The sequence below is a fragment of the Varroa jacobsoni genome, unplaced genomic scaffold (genome assembly GCF_002532875.2).
Source record: "Varroa jacobsoni isolate VJ856 unplaced genomic scaffold, vjacob_1.0 scaffold_1247, whole genome shotgun sequence".
NCBI lineage: Eukaryota > Metazoa > Arthropoda > Arachnida > Mesostigmata > Varroidae > Varroa > Varroa jacobsoni.
The window spans coordinates 82,045-95,446 of NW_019214149.1; the positions used below are offsets into that span (position 1 = coordinate 82,045).

The 13,402-nt window shown below is 44.2% G+C and overlaps 1 long non-coding RNA gene across 2 annotated transcripts in view; it reads right to left on the reverse strand.

Moving 5' to 3' along the window:
• The window catches only part of LOC111268001 (uncharacterized), a 146,026-nt gene that overhangs the window by 33,811 nt on the left and 98,813 nt on the right, over positions 1-13,402 (reverse strand). The window contains exon 3 of one of the 2 annotated variants that reach the window (XR_015314036.1): positions 12,912-13,101. The exons of the other annotated variant lie outside the window; for it this stretch is intronic. This is a non-coding gene — a long non-coding RNA (uncharacterized LOC111268001). The remainder of the gene's footprint in view (positions 1-12,911; positions 13,102-13,402) is intronic. 2 annotated transcript variants of the gene reach the window in all.

Sequence of the window (13,402 nt, forward strand, 5' to 3'; positions counted from 1 at the left end):
CCAGGTCACAGGTGGGCATCTCTGCTTGCCTAGCCGTTAGTTGCACCTTAGGTTGAAGTGTATGTGTGTAGCCCGTCCCATGCGATTCGTCTTGTTGAACGCTGGGCGTCGCTTCATCTATGAGCAGGGCACACCGTGGCGAATGAATAAATTTCTTCGCTGAGACCCACCGACCGACCTCGTACCGCAACTGTCGTTTGGGTTGTCGTTTCCATGGCCACTATGGCCTGTGCTACTTTTATACATAACGCAATAACGGACAAGACGAAGGAACTCGCAGAAGAAATGGTGGCATGACCTAAAATAGAGATGGAGAGCTCCTTCTTCAAAAGATGTAGAGAAAAGGATGCGCGACGCAGTCCGCAGGATACCCGTATATAGATATTGCTGTTAGAGTCTTTTCTTCCAAGCCACGAAAACGACGTTTACACAAAAGTACTTGCTAGGTGTACGAATACCAAGTCGCACGGTGAGTCCTACTTCTCTAAACGTATTGGCCACCGTCAGCAGGTGGAGGAAGACATGCGACGAGCAAGTCGCAAGCCTCATTTCAACGGGTTGCATCCTGACACCTCGGTTCCATTATCACGCAGTTAATCATGCAATGAGAGACAACCAAGAACCACCCGTATGGTCATACATAGGCAAATAAGGCCGCAGCGAATGTAGCCGCGCCGGCCGAATATAATAAATGAAGAAGGACCGACGAGGGTTGCCTTGCACAACTAGTCGGTAGGCACAATATAAGCTTTCTTGCAGAACCTCCTTTGTATTTCACTCAGCCGAAGGAGGACTAACTAACATCCCCCTGTTTTACTCCGAAATTGCATTCGGTCGTTCATTCAAGATTTTCCTCTCGTCCAATCTCCTTCTATTTTGCCCGTTTTTAAAATTCGTTTTCACGAGAGCACCCGTCACGCGTTGCCTTATTTAATCTAAGTGGTATCACTGCTGAAGACTTTCAGCAAGGGCACCCAGTTCCTTTTAAGACGATAGGAAATCACTGGAGCTGCAGTTTCTGCCGCAGGCTAACGTTGCTGCAGCTGCTTGCAAGGCGTCAACGTTGTCGAGCCCCACTGGCATCGAAAGGAAACGGTTCTGAGCACATTACGACGAGTCTTAGAAGCGGTTCCAGCGTGGGTCTTTTTTTTTTATTTTTTGATGATTTGGATAGTCTTCGTAACTCTTGGAGGTTTTAGCCCGTTCGCCCACGTTTACTCTATGGCCACCACTCTGGCTGTAGTATTTGCTTCTTAGCTTTAGATGGGCCATCTATGGTGCCGTAAACTGGGTTGCGTGTATGCACATACGTTTATGTGCGAGTTATGTGGCCGAACAGAAACAAACCTGTGTCTCTTTCTCTCAGAGCTCTTCAATGCGCTTCTACGACCAGCTAAAGAAGAATGAAAGGGATATGGCGTCAGGCCCAGGCCGGCCAGTCAGGCAATCTATCGACAACAGTTTAAAAAAAAGATCAGAAAGACTCTAAAGAGGTTGACTGGTAAGTCGGATCGCATTAGGGGCGCTTTATACAACCAATGTTAGTGTGCAAACAGCTCAAGTTTGTATGGTTTACAATACACTTACATGTAAGTGCACGCCCTGAAAAACCAGGACGTAAACGAGATGGCGAAAGCCAACGAGAGTAAACCGTGAGAAAATCTGAGAAGCAGCGTACACGAAGCTCGAGACAGAACAGGAGCTTCCCTTCGTCCGCTTGTCTGAGCCAAGCAGAAAACTGCCGCCGCAGGCGGCTGCAGAAAACCCGTTCACGGATCGCATAGGAAAAGTGGCCGCGGAGAGCAAGGAGTTCAGGAACAGCTTGGCCGTCTGGTTGACTCGCAGTGGCGAACAGTGAAATGGAAAAAAAAGGAAAATAGAAAAGACTCTCTACGCCCTGAATCTAGCGAGAACAGGTCATTTCGACGGAGAGTGGAAGACAGAGAAAAAAATAAAATACGATAGAATGAGTTAAAAAACTAGAGAAAATGCCCAAACGCAGCTAGGAAGAAACTCCACAGAGGGGAAAAAGAGGACTCAAGAAAAAAAAGGCAAACCAGCAGAAGGAAAACACTGTGGGGAGATGGAACGTTGCAGTGCTGGTCACGAGGACAGCAGCAAAGATCGGACGCTGGTAGCTGTGGTGCGAGCAGGCAAGCGATACCACCCAGGAGAAAAAACTGGCATTTGGACTATTAAAAAGAAGCGTCTAGTTCGGTCGTGTGACGGTAGTTCCGCGAAGGGTGAAACGCAGTAAAGGGAAACGGACGGAAGAGGTTTTGTCAAGATGCTGTCAAAAATGAGAAATAGCGGTGGCCTGCACTTGGAATAGAGGAAAGACGACGAAGTAGGACGAAGATGCTGAGAACCAGGACGCCGTCAACGGACAAAATAAGAACAGTGGAGTCTGAATAGAAACGGGTAGAAGGAAAGGGACAACTGATACTGAATTTGCGCTGGGAACATAGCGGATGCAGAGACATCGGCGGTGATAGCGCGGCGCGTCTTTCATTGAGGACGCAAGTCGGTTTTCGATCGTTCCGCTTGCGCGAGTTGTCATTACATCCTTGCTAATCATAGAGCATCCCGATCTCAGATTGCAGCCCTGTTGTCACAAGCCCATGTTGAAGGCTCGCTCGTTAATCTTCTTTCAGCTCTGATTAGGCCAATCAGCTATGGGAAAGAAAGCTAACGGTATCTATGTTTTTTCTTGACATTAAAAAACCTCAGCGAAAATTAAATAGTTATCCCTCTACGTCATGTGTATTTAGGCGATAGCCAAATGTTGTAGATACTAGATGGCTTGGATAAATAAAAAAAGTTATTATACGAAACCAGCTGTTAGTTGGTTGGTCTGTCAATGCTAATCGATAACGTTCTGTTTGGAATTTTCTAGAGAGTCAATTTTAATATAATCAATAAAATCATCTTTCCTATATTGAACTTGTGAGAAAATAGTAATTGACTGTCGCCGTAAATTGTGTACAAATCTAGTTCAATAATAACGACCTAAGGTTGCTGCATATGTTACCTAGCAGTATATTATGTATGACCGCGAATTCTTAAGTTGTTTTCTTCTACAATGCGTTACTGTTATTCGACAGTCAATCATCAACTTGTCGACTAGCAGGTAACGGTAACAAATAAACGGTTGCCGAGATATATATACATAAACTTCTGCTACAGTGTGTACTATTATAACCATAGAGCAACTGAAATGAACAAGATTATGTTGTCAGTGTGGATCGCTTCTTCGTTTTCCGTTTTCTCCTAGCTCGTTTCCTGCCGCTGTCCATAAGAAGGAGGCTGACCGCAGGAACAGGGGTGGACAATGCGCCTGGTTAGTTGTCACTGTCAACTACGATGTGAGATGACCTCTAGTGCAGGAAGTGTGGACAGGTACAACTAGCCATGATGAACGATTGGCCCCAGCGATCGCAGGTCCGCCCTCATACACCCCTTTCTCTCTCTTTTTCTGTAGTTCACTTCCCTTTCAAGTTTCGTACCAGACTTACACAGGACTGAACTAGTAGTAGGCCGATGGGATGAAGTAAAAGGCAGTTACAGTAATAATGGCAGGTGCCGAGAGCTGTATTTGGTCAAGGAAGAAGACCGACAGCCTGCGACTGCTCTTTCTCCAATCTCGAGCGTCGTTGACATCACTGCATCGACTGCAATAGATCTCAGTTTTCTTTACAGACAGGAAACACCAGCAGTAAATCAGGTTCTAGCTCAAACGCAAGCCACTGCCAAGATGTCACTGAGACAACCAGATGACAATTAGGCTCACGCGGACCCTAAACTGGAATTGAATACGGTATTCCGTTGTTGCTGCTTAGAACGATAACCGCAACAGGCATGCTAAAAAATGGCAGAGTTTAAAAAAAGGCGCGAGTATACGGAAAAGGAGATAAGAAACGGAAATCTCTGTTGTGTCAACCGTGGCTATCAATACAGTTTTATCGATCTATTTTGGTGTTCGTCTTATTGGTCTTTCAGTCGTTCGTTTTCTTATACAGGAGTCCGTTCAAAGGGAACACACAACCAGTTTACACTATACGTGTTGGAGCTTCATATGTCTGTTCGCCGCCATGGAAAGGCTCCATAGATCTATGTATATACCTGTATAGCAACAGCTGCGTACGCATCGGAGCGAATGCATTAGGCTCTTAGGGGAGCAACTAGTAATCACTCACACATTGAAAAGAAGTTTTTATGAGTGAGTCTCCGGTGAACAATAAATACGCGATGATTATTTATTGTAAGGGTGTACATGGCTTTTTCATAAGTAGACCACTTTTCGGGGACGAGCTTTCGACGCGCATCGTATGGCAGCGATAGAAGCAATGGCAGCGTCCTGCTGAAGTGTTGAACCAAACGGTGAATTATTTGTGCACCGCAGGGTTTGTCGACCTTTCATGATCTGGGATAGCACAGAAAAGCTGACAAGAAATCGGAAAAGATACGTCTAGATACATGGCTGGTGCTCTCAGCAACGAAGACTAAGGGACGGCACACATGCCATACACGCGCTCTACTATATACAATCACGTTAGAGATTACAGAGTAGTTGCTGATCGTAGAAAGCGCCTATAGATACGAAAAAGGTAAAGATTTTCCGCCAGGTAGCTTCTAGAAGCTGCCAACTGCCTGCCTGTCATCCTGCTTCTTGATGCGTTCCTTTCACATGGCCTAGTTTGTATTGAGCAAAAGCAGCAAACAATACTCTGTTGTTCTATTTGGCCTCAGTAAGCAGGCACACAGCTAGCTACTTGGTGCCCAGCATTAGCACACCGCTAGCAATCTGCTAGACGAATTCAATTTACATCTGTGTCTGCCTAGTCAGATGTCCATCGACAGCCAAGGCCCGTCCGATGCACGTCGCAAGGCCAATTTGACTGGCTTTGGAGGAGCGCTCAGTAGACAGCGTCTCCACCTGAGCGTAGATTGGCGCGGGACTAGTTGTCCTAGTCCTGGCAACAGCCAGTCTTCAGCACAAAGCGTCCGAGTCACGGTTAGCTGCTCGTCCAATCCATCGAGGCCTCTCTGCAGTGCTTGACTGCTTGCCTACAAGATCCTTCCGCTCCAGATGCAGTCCTTTGTTTAATATTTACCAGCGTGACCGCTAGGTGACTAGTCAACCAACGAAACATGTAATCCCTTCGAGATGTGTAACACCGGTAACCCTGCCGAAGGACTGCAGATTTCAAAGAACGGAAAGGCTTCCGGAAACCAAAGTAATTTGCGTCCTCTACTCTAAGTGAAAAGGAAGCCCAACCCGGTTACCATTCGTATAACAAGCACGGGAAAATTCTCCCCCCCCCCCGCCCCCCGCCTAGAGAAGGAGGAAAATTGTACTAGCTAGTAAAATTAAAAGAGTTCTCGTTGCTTGCAGGTTGGGCAGATCTGGGTGTGTCTATGGATGTGTGAGCGTAAATATTTATAAATTGATTGTATGACAAAGCTAGGGAGACAGCGGGGGATATTTGTTCGTAGATTGCCTATCTAGACTGAACAAAGCAGAGGCCCGGATCTTTGTAAGGCAGAGCTTTGAATGCCTTTCTCTGAATGGACGAACGCGTGATTGGTGTAATGAGACTGTGCGTGAATACGTAAGTCTGATTTACAAAGGTAAACATAATCCCATTCGACTGATGTGCGATTTTAGGTGATCTAATAAATTGGTAGACATACGTAGTCTACCACTACATTGTGAAACAAATTTCAGTTGTTTAGTCATGTGAAGCACTCACACGCTGAATCTACGCTAGCGATTAAACATTATATCATGATAACAATTAAGTTTTATCTTCATTGCTGACTTTATTATAGAAGCCACTTCTTTCTTTAAACTTTACATGCGGTATATTTATTTATCCTGTAACCTGCTATACAAAGGAAAATCAACCTTCCGTTCATCATCCTCTACATCTGCTTAAGATCTCAGTTACACCTTATTTTATTTATCGGTCAGCTGGTACAGCGCTTTACATTGTACCAAGTAAAAGCTTAAACGTATCATGGATATACACAGTATGCTCAAGTTTTTTTTTTTTTTTATAAACTTTGACCGGCTTGTTTGTGTAGTGCGATCCATCAGGCATACAAGATGAACCGAATATTGGATATTAGTTACTGCAGACTAAAACATATAAATCATAAAAATTAATCGGCAGTTGAAGGTTTAAAATAGCTTAGGATTGCCTGAGCCGTATGTGTTGTTCTGATGACGCTTGGTGTTCTAATAGCGGTGAAACCTAAAATGGCGAGTTAAAAAATTACTTCTAATAGAACTTATAACTTCCCGATCCGGGGACTACTTTATTTTTGCTACCTTGCTCTTCAGATTCTATATTCGATGAACGATTCAAGAAGAGTTTTTTCTAAGAGAAAAGAGTTAAAATATTGTATCAGTATTGACCTGTGTAAGTCAATACTGATACAATATCCTAAATATACAATATAAATATTCAGTATCTTAATTTTTTTTTTATTTTGGTGCAAAAAGCCAGCGACGGAGTACGTTTGATTGCCAGAACATTTGATCTTTCGTGAACAGCAAAGATATAATGATTAATTTCCTATCTAAGAACCAAAGTTCTCGGAATACAACTTTAAACGACCTGTTTTTACACGGGTAGCGATTGATGCTTGCGTTTATGTATTTCTATTCCATATCAGGGCATAGCAATTTATACTTAAAAATGTATATCACGTAGAGAATAACGCATTCATCAGCATTTTAAAAATGCACCTGCTATACAAGGTTTTTTTTTTACCTGATACGGTGTTCTTTGTGTTGTTTAGATGGTTAAACCAGTAATTTCTATAAATCTTCCCCTTATGGCCACAGGGCCGGTTTTACCGACGTTACCACTGAAAAATCTAACAAGTCGAAATGTATAACATTTTCAAGCAGAGACTAGATACCGCCACGCATTTCCCACACACGTATTAGGTAAAACATTTTAGCTTACCGTATAGTGCTTTCATTCAAATAAAGAAAAAAAAGCACTTCTAATCTAGTAAGTTGACTTTTACCAATATCGGCTGAAAACGCTCTTGACCCATAACTATGGCGGGCTAGAAGCAAAACCATGTATTTCCAAAAACTATGAGAATGACATAAGATACTCAGAATGGATGGATTATTTGTTTAGAAGGAAACTGCTTTGAATAGATACGTCTGCCCTACTTATTGTCATAAATATAGAAACCCTAAAACGTGGTTATATCGCCTAAAGCTTGAACCCTGAGAGAAGATTTGCTGCCAAGCCCAGTATACACACCTATATATTACAGAATAGTCCATCAAATTTAGTGTACGGCATCATCTTGTTTAAAACTCTTAATCACGTTACTGAGATGATGACATTCAGCCGAGTTTAATACGTAACGTGCAGTACTTGTACCTTATCAGGGTACTGACCTGTTTGATGCCATTTTTTCTTCTGTGCTCAAAACCCGCTTTGAATCCATATGAAAATAATAGCAAATATTGGATATGCTCATATACTAAATAACGCTCGCAACATGTCATATGTTTCAGCTAAGCGACGAAATAATAAAAATGCTACTGAAATTTTAAAAAAATCCAAGGTCGAAGTCTACCAAGTGTTCGTCCGTGACATCAGGATATCTCGACAACTGAGATCTGGTGTTTTGCAGTCGTGAATCGGCCCTATTGTTTCCCTTTCACCCGTTATATATCCGCGCTTATAATTTATTTGGTTAACTACTTCTCATATAAACACCTTTTCGCCGTCCGCAGTTAAAGTATCAAGGATCCAGCACTTCCTTTGTACACTTATCGAACCCGTACCTTTCACGAGCGCACAACTTTTCGTCTTCCGTTTCACTGCAACTTCAGGCCTTCACAGGGACTATCCATGGTGCACTGCTCGCTTGTACAATTTACATGAATTATTTTAATGGGGCTTGCTCTTGAGTTGGCAACTTACCTTTTTTGCGACTTTGTCTGTACCAGAATCTAGCGGAGTCGAGCAAGTTTCGAAGCGTGTTCCGCCACAAGCTCAATTGAAGTTTCGGTAGCCCAGACTCTCGAGCTTCGTATTTCAGTCAACCTGTGCCTTTATTCTATGCCACCTGGCTAGTTCGCTCGACATTTCATTGCATTTCACTTTACTGCTTTACGCAGTCTCTCACCTAACATTAATGCCCGGTTCGACTTCCGTTACCATAACCAGTCGCATGAGATAGTATGCATGTTTACGGAGCGGCACGCGTTCGTGCAAGCCTATCGAATGAGGAAGGTTCTCAAAAACCCTTCCTTCTTTACTTTTGTTCCATGCTAGCCTGTAAGGATTTTAGAACGCGTGACTGATCAAATTGCGAGCGGAGTCATCCCACAGTTGGCCTAGTCATTTACGGTGTTTGATTGTGAAATGTGTAGTCGGTACATTTCAACGTTGAAATGACCCATCGCTACAACAGCTGTTCGCCGCCCGCGATAGCCGCAATACTGTAGGTTTATTTGCGGTCTTACACAAGGCATTTTCCTCACACAACGCCCCCTATGAAGCTCTTAGTTACTTATATTTCAAGGTAAACTCAAGATAGGGTGATCAGGTTCTATCCAGCTCGTTGTAGAATGGATAAACCTTTCACTACTTTGCAAAACCACCTGCCCCATGTACCAGAGATTGGCTATGGGATAGTTCAGGCTGAACAAGTACTACTAATACAATGATAGTAGCAACAGTTAAATCACTGTTCTCTCCTACGATTATGTCGGACCCCGTGGGATGTACTGTTAATTCCACACGATCACGTAAAAGCTTGACCGATCTAGCCTAGAAAAGGTGGCTAGGCGTATAATAAATAAGACATCAGTCTCATACGATTGCTGTTTGTGATATAACTGACTTTGTAAGCAAGTAACTTACTGGCAAAGGTCGTTTTCGATCGAGTTAGGGAGACATGTGAGGCCTTGTTGAAGCACGGACTGCGAATTTAGAATATTTGCGTAGCGGTTTAGGCTAAAATAGCCGAGTTCAAAACGTAGAATCAGCAGTGACTCAGGTCCGACTTCTAAGGAGTCAAAGCGTCTAGTACATTTTTAGCACAGCTTTCCCTGAACATACAGTGCTTTCACTAATGATAAGCAAACAGTCGTAAGCACTTCCCGTGTTGAAGGACTACTCTTTTTTGCTTCTTGTAGGCAGGAAATTTCGTCGACGACGAATATCCGCCGTGGCCGCAGTCCATAAGCGTAGTTAGCGCAAAAACGAAGAAGGCGTATAAAGCCACCGGGTACTTATATCGGTAATGAAGATGCCACGTTCTAGAATCTATTTCGAAATAACGCAATCCTACCAGAACTACTCTACTAATACGTAAAGTAACGCCACTACTGGTGAGAGGGAAATGTAAGCTAAAAGCAAATTGCTCGCCTCGTATTCTTCATTACACATCATACTGAGCTACAAACTTAAACAGTCATCGATCTAGAAGTAGGTACATCTATGTCGCCGAGCGGAACACTACTCAAGGCTTTAACCCCAGTCTGAGCTACGACTGGCAGCTATAAGCAGCAAAGAAAACCCAGCGGATAACGGTGGCCTGTTGGCTCGAGCCAGCAAAACTGAAGAAAAAATCATTTCGCCTCTCCCACTTTGCCTTTTTCCCTTACGCCCATGTATTCTGCCGCTAATAGTACCGAGGCACTGAGGAGGCAAGAACAGGGGGACATCGAATGAATAGCAAGTTTCCTCACATAACCCGGGTTGCTGCCCCTGTTACCCGGCCTGCCGCCGTAGCTCCAGCCGTAACAGTACCCGTGGATGTGTTTGTTTATCAGGTGCAGCACCGGAAATGGTGTCAGCAAATGACGTTTTCGTTTAACTGAAAGAAAGAGCAGAAGCGGCAGCAGGCAAACCAGCGTGCTGGCCTTACAGGGGTCGTACCTGCCACTGATTTGGTGGACGGGTAATAGAGAAGTAGTTCGTTGTATTCTCTGGCGTTCTGCTCTTCGCTTTATTCCCGTCATCAAATTTGACACCCACACAAGCTTCTTGAGATTACAATATATATACACAAGGGGTTGCAGGAAGGCATCCAGTGACGCCATATGTAAGCTGCTGCTCGGAGCCCAGTTTACCGGCCACAAGAACGGCTCCTTTCCGTCAACGTTTGGCTTACGTCGAATAGAGCAATAGCAAGCCAATGAACTTAATGCCACCGACCGCCTACATCGCTGCTGTCACACGAATGCTGGTGCAGAAGAGGCTAGTTGAGTTGAAGTCAATGCTTACGTACTTTTCAATGGTAAGCATGTGGGTCGGGCGTTCACTTCGGACCATGTCCTTGCTTGCAGTAGAATCCATCCTGTCTTCGCGTATTTTTGCGACCTCAGGGTTTTCGTATTTACTGCTTCTACTATTACTGCTACTGAGATTCGTCGTTAGTCACCAGGCCTTCATGGCAACAGCAGCGCAGACGGACCTGGTCTTGTTCTTCTCCTCGGTGTTTCGCCATGGCCACAGCACATGGTCACGTCATTCAAGCTTCCGCCTGCCCCCCTTTCGCTTGTAGAGGGGTCTGAGCACGACCAGCGGATGTAACATAGTTGATATATCCCCTTCCCCCGGTACGACTGACTCTCTTCTCATCATCACGCTGTCGTTATTCCTCGCTTTTCGTCGACTGCAGCTGGCAGAACCGTTGCCAGAATTTTTCAGGCAACTAGGAATAATAGGAAAGCCTAGCTCCACAAAACGTAATCGGTGGAGCGTCCTTTGTAGACGTGCCTCGTTCCTGATGATAAAGTGACGGAGCGTTTCCGTTCCAAGATCAGTGAATGTCCTTTCCTTTCTCGTTGTATGTACTATCCGTTGCCGCTGCAATACATTTTACTATAGTAGGTAGTTATAATAATCCAACAGGAATACAAGAAGAGGAACCTGTAATGTTTAAGTACGATTAATGTACATCGGCTGTAATTAGTCCGTAAACCTCTTATTAGTATATCATGGAAAGTTGCTAGAGGGCAATGCGACATGTTATTTACATCATAGATGGTGTTCATACTCTTTTGACAATTACCGCACGAGTAGTGTTAGATACTATGCACCTGCCGTTTTCGAATACCTTTCGCCCTTTATCTCGGTTTGTTGGTTCACTCAGACTTTGGGAATAGGCAGCGCTTGACGAGGCGCAAAATGAAGAATGGATCTTGTTAAGAAGATTTCTTTGTATCCCTTTCGATTCACGAAATCAGAAACATCCACCATAGAATGCATTTGTATTATCTCATAAAAAGAAGCAATATAGCAGAACTACAACTCTGAAGATTCGAACGAAGTTGCGCATGTCCACGAAATGCCGTCGCGCACATTTGCGAATGACCCTGTCAACGCATAGTATCTTACTATACGTATGAAGAATTCGGTAGCAGCTGTAGGATGGAGCGCGAGTGCCGAATAATTTCCGCGTTAGGTCTTCTTTGTAGGTCTTGACTTTGCACTTTTTCTATCTTAGCAGTATTCTCGTTGGCTCCTTACTTCCGTTCATCTCGGTTATTTGCTCGCCACGAGCAACCAACGAAATGGATTGTACTACCTTCACATAGCAAACTCGCTACTAACTGGCCACCATATCCTTCTTCTCCATGCGCCCGTCTTTCTGCGGTAGGCTGAAACAGGCACTACAAACTGTTGCAAGCTAGCTCGGGAAAAACTAAGTACATCAGGACAAAAAGATGGCACCCAGCTTCTTTTACCTTGCTGATCTTCGACTAACAACAACTCTGGGTGTTTTTTTAGAGGGGCCACTAAATGAACAGCCTTGGTCGACGCTCGCTATTCTCGGTAACAGCGACGACAACAACTTCAAGTCGAAGTGACTTTGTGTTTCGGAGAAAGCTTGTTGCTTTCGTTGTCGACGAAAGCAACAACAAAAAGCACAGACATTATTAACATTCATGAACAAACCATGCACACACAGATACGTTGCCGGCGTATGACATTAGTAAACACATTGAGACACGTCGACATCTAGACGTGCACACTGGGACAGCTAAGCAAGAGCTACTGCTGTAAAATAGAAGCAAGCAAATGGGAGAATCTGTGAAAATATATTAACGGCGATGACGATTAAGCAACTGCGAGCAAACTGTGAGGAGTTCCGTTGGAAGTAGGGCCCAACGCTATTCCTGTAATCTCACAATTTTGAAGGAGTAGGAAATCGACGAAAATAGGCAAGAAAACCAACGCGTCGCCCAGATCGCCATCCACAGTGGCGAGTCGTGAAGCGTCCCCAAGCAGTGGAAAACGTTACGGAAAACAACCACAGAAAGAAAGAGAGCGTCATTTCGAGTGTAATAAAATGAACAAAAGCCAGAAACGAAAAATGACAGAGCACATAAACACGGCACAGAAAAAAAGAGACTGTCCCTTCCATGATTTTCGCCCTGCATTGCCCTCGGCGGGTTCGCTTTGACAACGAATAACGATACTGGCACTAACACAAGCAACGTTTGTTCATAGAGAAAAGAGAAGAAACACACGACAACAACGGCAGCCACGACAAACGAAAGCAGGAATATACGTAAAGTGAGGGCAAAACAGGAGAGCAAGCGAGCGGAAGCCTGGCCAGGGGGAAGGAAAACGCGGACAAAGATGGAAAAATGGACGATTGCAGCGGCATCAAAGGCAGTCACATATATAAATATATATATATGATCGAAAGAGACTGAAGGCGCGAATGGTGCCACAAATAGCAACTGGCCATTGACGTAAGAGGCTAGCAGAAGCAAATTTGCAAGCACCACGTTTATACGTATGAACGTGAACGCGGAAATACGAGTGAGTGTCGTTGTTATTCGCGTGAGGTCGTTGTGCGTTGATGACCGAACCATTTTTGGCTGGTCTACCGTTTGAAGATTGAGATACCTTTGGCTATGGTGAGTACAGCTGGCCGGGGGCAAAGGCGTTTGCCATTTGATGTTCAGCTTTCTAAGGCCTCACTATGCTCAAATGTGTCTTCGTGTGTGCAGTTAGAGAACAGTGGTTCTCGATAGGAGAAGCCTTGCAGGACCGTCACCTTGGCTATTAAAGATATTGTACTACCGCTGCACCCATCCTGCAAATCATCACGAGATGTGCGATCGATTATGGACCATTGATTGCTCTGTGTTGCTTTCCTGTCTGCGACTAGAAAGCGGCACCATGTTTTCCAAGCAAACACCAAGGAGACGGAAGTGTTTTCGCTAGCGTTGCGTATTGCAGTATATTCAGGTGACATTGATTTTTTCATAGGGAACAGGCCAAATTAAGCAGCTGAAAATTATACTTATTTAGTACACAATCAAGTGTGTGCCATTATATGTTATCTGGAAAATGACTTTATCTTGTGGTGCATCGTCATCAGTGAATGTCATATA